This window comes from Pipra filicauda, unplaced genomic scaffold, assembly GCF_003945595.2.
Source record: "Pipra filicauda isolate LSUMZ 115617 unplaced genomic scaffold, ASM394559v2 scaffold72_size3293161_pilon, whole genome shotgun sequence".
NCBI lineage: Eukaryota > Metazoa > Chordata > Aves > Passeriformes > Pipridae > Pipra > Pipra filicauda.
In genome coordinates this window covers 1,637,169-1,647,514 of record NW_024104898.1, presented here as the reverse complement: position 1 = coordinate 1,647,514, position 10,346 = coordinate 1,637,169, and the positions used below count along the sequence as shown (strand labels likewise).

Here is a 10,346-nt window from a genome sequence, read left to right as displayed (position 1 = left end):
TGACCCAGAGGGACTGTTAATTTGCCTCTAGACGATGAGGCAGCTTCAGGAGGAGAAGAAAGGAAGACCTTTAGTGTTTTGTTTCTTTGCTTCACCTAGCCTGGCAATAACTATTTTACTCACAACTGCACTGACCCAAATGCCTGTCTCATCAAAAGAAACCAGAGTTCAGTATCTATTCTGGGAAATACAGATGGGAGTGAAGTGAAGGAGGGGGGAGACCCGTTTCCATGGTTTCAAGTTCATTCTTTCTCAGTGTTACTTCCCTCCTGTTACGCATCTAATTTCTTCAGTTTCAAGGCTCAGGCCCAACTCTGTCTCCTGCATCATGGCAGGGTCTTTCACACCTTGGCAAGTTGTTCACTGAGGTACATGGCATGGAAGCAAGCAGTCTGCTCCTGTTCATGTCAGGGCAGGCTCTACCCTGTGTTGCACCCCAGCTTGCATTGAGTTTTCAGGTTGCTCACTCCCACTGTGGCTTTCTCCTTCTCTTCAAGCTGCCCCTCAAACAACTGAGATCTGGCTGCATGTTGTTTGCCTCAGCTGCCCTGAACCATGGGGGATGTAATACCTCTAGACAAGTCATAACCCTCCTTCGTCCTTCTTTCCCCAGGACAAGAGGCTTAATACAGATCCTACATTTCCCTCTCTTAGCCTCACCAGAATGATGACTCAGCAACCACATCTTTTCAAGGACAGCAGCCCATCCATCTAACTTCCTTAAAGCCTGCATCCAAATAGGTCCTGCTGGTGGCATGTGGGGTGTCCTTCTATAGCAGGGGCTGAGCTCAGCCCGCTCCAGTACTCTCCCTCCTTGCCAGCCTACAGCAAAACCTCTTGCCACTTTCCTCCCAGGCATTCCCTCATTCTTTCCCCCCAAACCTCTTTCCCAGCATATCCTCCCCCAAGACCAGAGGCAGACACTCCTCCTGGAGACTCTGTAAAGGAAAAGAGGCAGCTCAGAGACATCTTTTTTATTGCTTTGAGCTGGGGCTGAATTTTCCTGGGAACACCTCCAACCCGCTTTTTCTAGGAAGGAACAAATGTAGAGAAGCGTAGAGTTGGTCTCATGGCTATAAGTCCAAACACAAGAAAAGTGAAAAAGGGAGTAAAAAGTTAGCTATCATTGAAATATGAACAGGATTAAGTTTATCTTCTTCTTAGGAAATAGGGGAGAAACAGGAAGTGGCAGTGTAAGGGGCCTGCAGTTGAACAAGCTTTGTTTGCAGGATAAGTGGATTTTGTTCCTGGTGAGAAGAACTAAGCTGTGTTTACAAATAATGCTAACGGTCCAGCCCTGACTGTGCTCCAAAAATGCAGCATCCTTACTCCTGGATTGCCTCAACACTGCATCCCCAGAGGCAGGGAGAAGCAATAAATCAAGACTAGCAATCCAAAACATGACACAACTTTTGAGCAATATTTTCTTGTGCCTTGTGGTACGCAGAGGGCTGCTGTCCCCACATCCCACTGGCAATTGCTCTGGTAACAAAAATATTATTGTCTGCGCTGTGATGGACAATAAAGACCCCTCAGGCTCATTGTTTTAGAGTCGGGATTTAGACCAAGTATCCTTACCACGCCTCTGCTTCTAAATGCTATGATTCAGTGACTTGGCTGTGGGGTGGTGAGTCACTCCCTCCCATCTGCTGCTTGGGTCAGCCCTGCAGGTGGGACAGAGGTGATGTGAGGGCCTCAGGCTGGCCTGCAAGACAAGGACCAGTTACACCCTGCCGAACACAGTACTTTAGAGCCCTTTGGATGAGAGTAGTTGTGAGGTGACCAGTGTGTCTCCTCCGCACTCTTGCCCAACCCGTGGCTCTGCTCCTGTGGACTCCATCCCACATCCACGAGTTCCCAGGTCCTGTGTCTTCTGAACCCTAGAGGGTACTAGAGAGCAACATTCAGCTTCCTGAGAAGCCAGATACTCGCCTGTGGTCCCAGAGGTGTCTTTTGTGAAACTAAGAAGCAGCCCTGAGTACCTTGGAGGAGCCTTGGAGGCACCAGGGCCTACACATCCCTCTCATTCACCATTGCTATCTGAAGCAACCCAATCAGGGACCAGTTAGTGTAGGGAACATGCAAAGCCTAGCAATGGATGTACTTCCCTCTGGAGTTTCAAGATAGGCATCTCTGGGCCGTAGGTGATGATAAAAGGATGCTAATGCATGCATCTGTCGGCATCACCCTGACTTTAATAAACAGGGATCCCTTCGTTACCAACTCCTCTGCTTTATAAGATATGTTGCTCAGACATTGTAGTGATGGGGACCATATAAGACAATACACAAGTAAACCAGGCAACCTGTACCACATTATTGCAGCCATCTGAGCAGTGACTCCACATATCCCAGCAAGCAGTGTGAGCGCATACTCTGCCCTGCCTGGAATCGTAATGCAGAATGGGATCATCTCGAACCCATCCCATCTAGGCACTCACCCAAATTTTAAATGTTCTGCGAGTTCAGACACAAGAGAAACATTTCTGCCCTTTCTGCTTTGCCCTGTGATGAGAGCAGAAGAGCAATAGAGACTGGGTGGGAAGTAAGTCAAGAGGACCCCACCAAATGATGTCCTTGAGAATAATGACCGGTCTTGGGGACTTGTTTCTCCCTTCTGGACCACGCAGAGTCCTGATGTCAGTAAAGCTCTTTGGCTTCTGGGGAAAGAAACATCTCTGATTCCTGACAAGCCAGGGTGACAGATGTTAGCAGTGCTGCGGAGTGTGTTGGCCATTGGCCAGCTTCTTGAGGTTGGCATGTTAATTACACCTGAACACAGAGAAGATTTGAATCAGACCTAATCGCTCACAGTTATAACGTTCTACTCAGGAAGCAAAAGCATGCAGAATTTCACAAAGCATGGGTTAAAACAAAACTATGCTTTCAGAGCAGCAGGAAAAAGAACCTAAACAAAATTCTACAGAACTAAAGAGAGAAAATAATGTGCCTTACTTATTTCTTAGCTCATTTTAATTTGGAGGAACTGACACACATATTGTATTGCACAGCTGAGCCTGTTCTGGAATCTCTTTCTGGAAATCACTTCTTAAAGGTAAGATTTTCCTGTTCACAATTTCCCTCCTAGCTTTGCAGAGCCACATTTCAGTGGTCCCTGAAGTTGTTCCCAGGGCTCAAAGAGAGATAAAAGTGCAGTATTAGCAAGCAAACAGGGGTCTCATCTGATAGCACTGCATTCCTTCATCCCTTATGGATCTGAGCTTCTCATTTCCACAAGCTGTCGGTCTTAATCTCCCCTTCTTGGCCTCTGCTGCTCAAGCCTTTCCTGGCTGTTCTCCCTGCACAGCTATGGGCTCTTCTATATTCCATGCTAACAACAAATTTGATCCTGACATCACTTGCACCAACAGCCTGTTTAAAAGAAAGAAAGAAAAAAAGAAAGAAAGCACAGATTGGGGTAGGATGATGAGTTGTTTGTGGAGTAGCTTATTAAAAAGCTTTTAGAAAGAGCTTGGAACAAAATTTTCACCAAGAAGGAAGGATGGGTTTCCCAGATGAAGCCAGGAGATGTCTCCTTTCTGTTACTTTAATGATTCAGGAGTTCCAAGTGGTTTAATTTGTTACTGGTTTTGCGTTCAGATAAACTAGAGAAATCGAATGTCCCCAAATATGGTCACAAACTATTTCAAAGAATGCCAGACAAACCAAGACCTCCTATGGTCCTGCATGTCTGTCAGCCCACAGGCATTGAAAACCATGCACAGTGGGGTGCTTTGCAAAACCTCACTTCTATCTTAGAACATAACAAAGAGTTCAGCTTGAAGGTGGAAATGGATCTGTCCCTGAACAGCTCTAAACAGTTCAGCAAAGTGGTCTTGATGTTCCCTGTGCCTTTTGCATAACTATTGTAGTCACCTGATATTTCCTGAGAATTTGAAAGAAAAATGAGAGACATTATTTTGCAGAAGCAATTTTTGGAAAAGTCGCTGTGGTTTTCTTGTCATCTTCCAAGCAAGAAAATAAATGACTTAAGTTTTTTAAATTTAAGTACCTGTAAAAAGCCAGATCGCAATATGCCTTGCCATCTTCAGGTGCTTCATTCTCCTATCATTATAAAACAACAAATTCTACCAAAAATATATGAATCTCCTGGCAATCATTGACTATGCTATTTACCTACAAAAAGTATAAGACTGCCATGATCAGTTCTCTGATATTTAACAGACCTCATTCTATGAGCAACCATTGAAGATTTAGTGTTTCTCACATACATTGCCCAAAGTTCCTGTTTGTGGTTACCTAGATGAATTCTTTCTGCATTCACACAGCTCAAGGGAGGCCTTGCCAGGAAGTGGTCTAAAGCTCAGTGAGCTCCCATAGCCCTGCTTGATACAGCCATCCCCACCCATGTCACAGAATCACAGAATCATCAAAGCTGGAAGACACTCTCAAGATCATCTGGTCCAACCATCAACCCAGCACCACCACAATCACCCCTGAACCATGTCCCCAAGTGGCACATCTCAGTGCCTCTTGAACACTTCCATAGATAGTGACTCAACCACCTTACTGGGCAACTTATTCCAACGCCTGACTGCTCTTTCAGTGATAATTTTTTTCTGATATTTAACCATTTCCTCTCATCCTTTCACTTGAGACATGACAGAAGAGAACAACCCTCACCTCACTACACCTGCCTTTCAGGTAGTTGTAGAGAGTGATAAGGTCTTCCCTGACCCTCCTTTTCTCCAGACTAAACACCTCCAGCTCCCTCAGCTGCTCCTCACAGGACACGTTTTCTAGACTTTTTACCAGCTTCATTGCCCTTCTTTGGACATGCTAAGGTGCAGGACACCTGCAGGTCAGCACACGCATGGCCACACTGTCACTGAAACCACACCGCCAGCCTGAGGAAAGCCAGGTGGATACCAGACAAGACTGGTTGTAAGTGCAGGCTTAGGCCCAGACACAAATTTAGTGGACATATCCCTTATGAAACCATGGAAGAGGCGGCAGCTACCTTGACAGCAGCAATCAAAGCTCAGGTTTCCAGCAAGCTTTTAAAACTGTCAGTCCTCCTGCACTAGCCCTGAGATTAAGGCACATTTAGAAGATATTTATTGCACTTTAGGTTCTATTTTCACTCCATTAAAAAAAAAAAAAAGTTTTGGCCATGAACACAGTCAGTTATTTGGCTTTTGCTATGCATACACAGGGAAACTTCCTAGTAACATCTTGCACTGTCATCAAATACCATGAATTTGTTCCTTTCCACTGAACTAGGCTCGGGCTTGAATTCTCAATTCATAGACTTTGAACTTGATTCAGGGTAACATTGTTTCAGCTGAGGTTCACAGACCCTGAAGGCCAGAGAGGGCCAGCCAGAACATCTTATCTGACCTCATGCTGCCCCCAGGCCACAAACTTCATCAGTTCAAGAGCTACACTTGGGTTCAGCAAACCTCTGCTAGGAGTACCAGGAAGATCCTCAAGATTTTGGAGGTTTTTTGGTAAAAAAAAGGTAAGATATTTATTAGGTATTCATTGGGTTTCTTTCCTAATGCAGCTTTGATAGAAGAAACCACACAAAGAGACAAGTATGGTAAAATTTCCATCACTCCAGTCCTTATACCCCATTTGGTGAGGACAGGCCAGACCATTTCCAGTTGTTCTCCTGTCTCAATACTTGGGCTTGGGACAAGGCTTCTCAAGCCAGTGATTCGGTTATTTCTGGAGCACTGTCACTGGAGCACTTCCCTACCTCTTGCCCCCACTCTGTCTCTCACCCCCAGTGTTTCCTTCTCTACCGGTGAACCCACAAGCAAAAATGACACCCGAAAAAACATTTCTGAAGGTCAGTTTTCCACCTCTAAAAAAAAAGAGACTGAAATTTCGGTGTAATTGCAATGAAGAAGTTGTGTTGTAAAAACTGAGCTCATTCATAGAGAAACAAAGGAGGAAGCTGTATGCAAGGACCAATTCACAGAGCACATCTCCATCAGCTCTGGCCCTTCCAGCCCTCCATGGACCTTTGCTTTGGTACCCAGTTACACAGGCTGTTCTCAGGAAACCTATATAGGAGAACAGAGAGAAAGGTGAGATGACCTCTGCTTATACGAAGGCATGAAGCAGAAACTGAGGATTTATGACATACTTTTTCTCTTGCTTTCACCACCTTCAGAGATTCACAAAAACTGTCTAGGTAGTACGAATGCTCATGGTCAAATTCCTGTGGGAAATGTTCTTGCTGAGTCAAGCTGGCGGAAAAACAGAAATTTTGCTCAGTGGGAAATTCCAGGACCTCTGTTTTCTCCTTAAATTAATCAGAAAAGTCAGAAATCAAAACTTTCTACAGAATGATGTTTCCAAGTATTTTTCTTAAATATTTGGAAGAAAAGATAGGGCAGCCTCAGTTTTACAAGCCACAGCTTTGTGAAATAACAGCCAAGTATAAAACTTTTTTGACATTTCTGTGCTGCAATTCCAAAAGCCACATCACACTGCAGTAAACAAGTGCAGCCACAGAGACAGTGTTCCTAGCAGCATCAGACTGCCCTGCAGAAAATGCAGTGTCTGTGTAGGCAGTGTCTGCGATCTTCCTCTAGCAAACACACCAGGCTGAGAGGATATTCTCTTCCTTGCAGGGCCATTTGTTGGGCTCTCCTCTTGTATCTGTGCAAGGTGAAAGTATGTTTACATTGTGAGTACTTTCTACTTCCCGTGTCATTACCTCTCCCACACACTGTGTGTGTTCCAGTGACATGCAAAGGAAGTTGACATAGGAGACAGACAGGCTCTGAAGATCTCCCCAGAGCTTTGAAACGAAGGCTATTACAAGGAACTATCTGTGCTTCTTCTTGTGCAGAAATTGCAGGCACAACCACATGGCAGCTCTTGAAGCCTGAACCGTGTTCTATGCAGCACCAGTGAGGCATCAAGCAGGTGGTCTCATGTAGCACACACTGAACTGAGCTCATGAGGCTGAGTGAGGGGAACTTCAACCCTGCACGCTTTCTCTGCATCAAGAAAAGGGAGTAGTGGTCAGCACCAGGTGGCTTCATGAGGTGGTGCTCAAAGGATGGGCCCTTTCCAGCACAGTAGCACACAGGACCACAGCCTCCAAAGCCCAGGCTGGAACCGGGTTCAGAAGAGGGACAGGAATAGACCAAGGCCTGATGCTGCTCTTCTGTGCCAGAGCTACACAGGTTTTCCCTAAATCAAGCCAGAATCAAGCAGAGATTCCATTAAATAAGGCAGTCCTAGGACAAGGTCTCCCCAAGTACTCAGACATGAGGGACAAAAGATGGTTTAACAGGAGTAGGATGAAAGAACCGTTCTGTTAAATCCAACCAGCACGTCCTGCCTCCAGACTGTTCTGTGGCATATTTGTAAGAGCAGCATGCTGGGGAGACTGCAAATGCAGGCGTTAAGAGTTACACTATGTGGTGCTGGACAGCTTTAGTTAGTTTAGTCAGTGAATTTACCAAGGACTGACTGGAGCAAAAAGGAAGTGGTTTGTGGGGGCTCTTCACTGGCGGGCAGAGACAAAAAGCATAACAAATCACTGCAAATTAGTGGACAGAAGGCTACAAGGCATATACATGGAGCATAGGAAAAACAAAAAGTAGAAATTATTACAATAATCCAAGTAACTGGATTATTTCTTCTTGAGTTGGAGCATGAAGTTCCTGTCTTGTAAAGGTACTCTATCTTTCATACAGCCCATGCACCAGGAGAGTAACCTGGGGCCTCTTCAGTAGGCTATAAAAGCACAACTACAAGAAGGAATTTCAAATTGCAGATATTGCTGTCAAGGTGATGCAGGGTCGCTAACACAAGCCCTGATTCTACTGTGGGTTTCTTACAGGTGCCGTCCCCTGCTCTTGCCCCCAGATGTGGTTAACTCAGATGTTCACTCATAAATTGCTCTGTGCAGGGCCAGACCCAGAGTTGTACCAGCAAATTCAGTTTTGGGGAGTGACTTTTAGTGAGGCTTAAAAGGTCTGGAAGAGAAGAGGTGTGAAACTTCCAAAAAGGTTCATCATTCACACTAATTCCCCCAGACAGGAGAATCAAAGGCCAAGTGACTTGATCACATCCCTTCTCCTTCCTTACTCACAGGTCAGGAAACAGCAACACATGCCACAGTAGTAAAAGTGACCTGTGGTTGCAAGGTTACAAGGAGTAGCGAATTCCCAGGAAGCTTTCACAGAGCCATCGCTAAGAGGTTTCTAGTGGCAATATCCTACCAAAACTGAAATCAGGCAGTATAAAGAGAATAAAAGGGGGAGGAGGAATACACCAGAGTGACAGTCATGTGATGCAAAGGGCTAACAATAGCCTAATCTGACATTTTAATTCCCTTTAAATACATGTGGAGTGGTTTGGGCATAAGTGAGATGCTAGTGGACTCTAGCCTGATGTTATTTTCTTTGCATAGGAGAGAATTGCCACAAACACCAACATCCAAAAAATAGACTTTTATAAAAAAAGTTTCCTAGCTCCACTACCAAACCCTACAGGGGAGGAGAAATGAAAAATGGTAGGACTGGCAGCATACTGAGAGATTTTTGCCAGTTCTTCTACTGCAAGACCCAACCTTTAGGATGAGCAGGGTTTATGCCAGCAAGTCTTCATCTGCATGATGGAGTTAATTCATGTAGTTTACTGTCCAGTCTCACTCTCCATTAGCTGACTTTGCAGAAAAGCAGCTCTGCCTCACTGGCTCCTCTCCATGCTTTTGGGGGCTTATCCCACAGCCCCAAGTGCTGTGCAGGAAATGGCATGGCTCTACAAACCCTTTCCCAAAGGACTGGGAGGAGAAACATCAGTCTGACCCAGGGAAGGGAAGGGAACTCCTGGAGCACATAGCAGCATGGGAGAGGGGCTAGCTGCACCCGCATTGCAGAACAGTTATGTCAGCAGCCTTGGGGTTGTACTCTAGCCCATCTCCTTGGCTGGCCAGCCAGCTCAAGTCAAAAAGCGTCTCTGATTTATAGGGATGTGGGTGTGGATAAGACATAAGTTACCAGCAACACTGGAGTTATAATCTTATTAACTCTGCAGTGAACACCCACACTAAGCAGGGAGGCCAGGGAGGCAGAAAGACTCCAAAAGAGGAACAGGACAGCCAGGCTTGTAGTACTGGTCCAACTGTAGCCTTCCCACTCTCATTCCCTTCACCCCATACGCCCAGTGATCCTGTTGCCACCTGCACAAGGTGGGGGCAGGACGTGTCTTTCCTTTCACTCTCACAGGATCTCACTCACAGGATCTCAGCAGCAGGGCCCCTTCCCTCGGCCCTTATTGCAGCCACTCATGCCTCCACCACCTCCACCCTGAGACCTTGCAGCTGGGCCCAGAGCACACAGCCAGAAATGGAAGCTGTCAGCGCAATCACTGTGGGTTTCCCAACCTCTTGTTACTGCAGCTTTACAGTTTATGTGCTGTGTGTGCCAGCATATGTGGACACATGCTCTGTTCCTGTGGATATAAATGCATCTATGTGTCATGCTACCCATCTCCTAAAGCACAGGGAATGTCAAGCCTGCGAAAAGGTGATGTCCATGGTTTGGCAGTTGCACACTTTGTGGTCACTCTTTGTATCAGATGGGCATGGGAAATTTCTGCTGAACTCTGGCAACAAGTTTCTCCCTTGGCTAATTTTTAATGGCAAAGGTTTTGTAATCACCATCCGAGCCTGAGGAGCAGAAATTCCTGAGGGGTAATTGGCTTTGTCGGTCTGTTGGGCGCACTCAGCCTTGATCTCTTCAATTACTGTATGCATGTACCTACTCTCACACTGACACACTGGTGAGGACAAGCCCTCTGGCTCCATGGATGGGTGCGTGTCTTCAAGCAGTGCAACCACCCTGGTAGCTAATGCAGTGCATGAGACATGGGGCAAGTCTAGCAAGGAGTAACTCTGGTCTCACCTTGGTGGCCCATGAAAAAGATCACTGATGAGATGGGGCCTGTGGAGACAAGGGGACAAATAAAATGGTCCTCCAGTTGGTCCTTTGCTGACCACAAGCTTCTTCACCTGCCACCATACAGGGCAGCTCGTTCTCATTGCCAGCTAGGAAAACCCTCCCAGCAGAGACTCAGCTTCCACTGACAAAAAGTCTGCACGTGCCAGGGTGGCTTATCCTGGATGAATTTTCTGCCAGCAGTACAGTGCATTGTCTTAAGACTCTTGCCAGCAAAACTGTATCAATGTGAGAGACAGGATGACTTTTCCTTGCCTTAATTAATGGGGTTATGGAGGCAAAAAATTGTTGGGAATGGACAAGGCTGATGACCCCTTAATGCTGCCTCATCAACACACAGCATTTAAAGGATATGTATGACAGTGAAGCATGTTTTGAAGCCCCTCTGTGGGGCCCA

At 46.0% G+C, this 10,346-nt stretch overlaps 1 long non-coding RNA gene across 1 annotated transcript; it reads right to left on the bottom strand.

The window, feature by feature from the left end:
* Positions 1-959: 959 nt before the first annotated feature.
* On the bottom strand, positions 960-1,662 carry LOC120324866. The gene is made up of 2 exons (XR_005566538.1): positions 1,579-1,662; positions 960-1,073 (listed from the first exon to the last, which is right to left on the bottom strand). It is a non-coding gene; the product is annotated as an uncharacterized LOC120324866 (long non-coding RNA).
* Between the last annotated feature and the right edge of the window lie 8,684 nt (positions 1,663-10,346).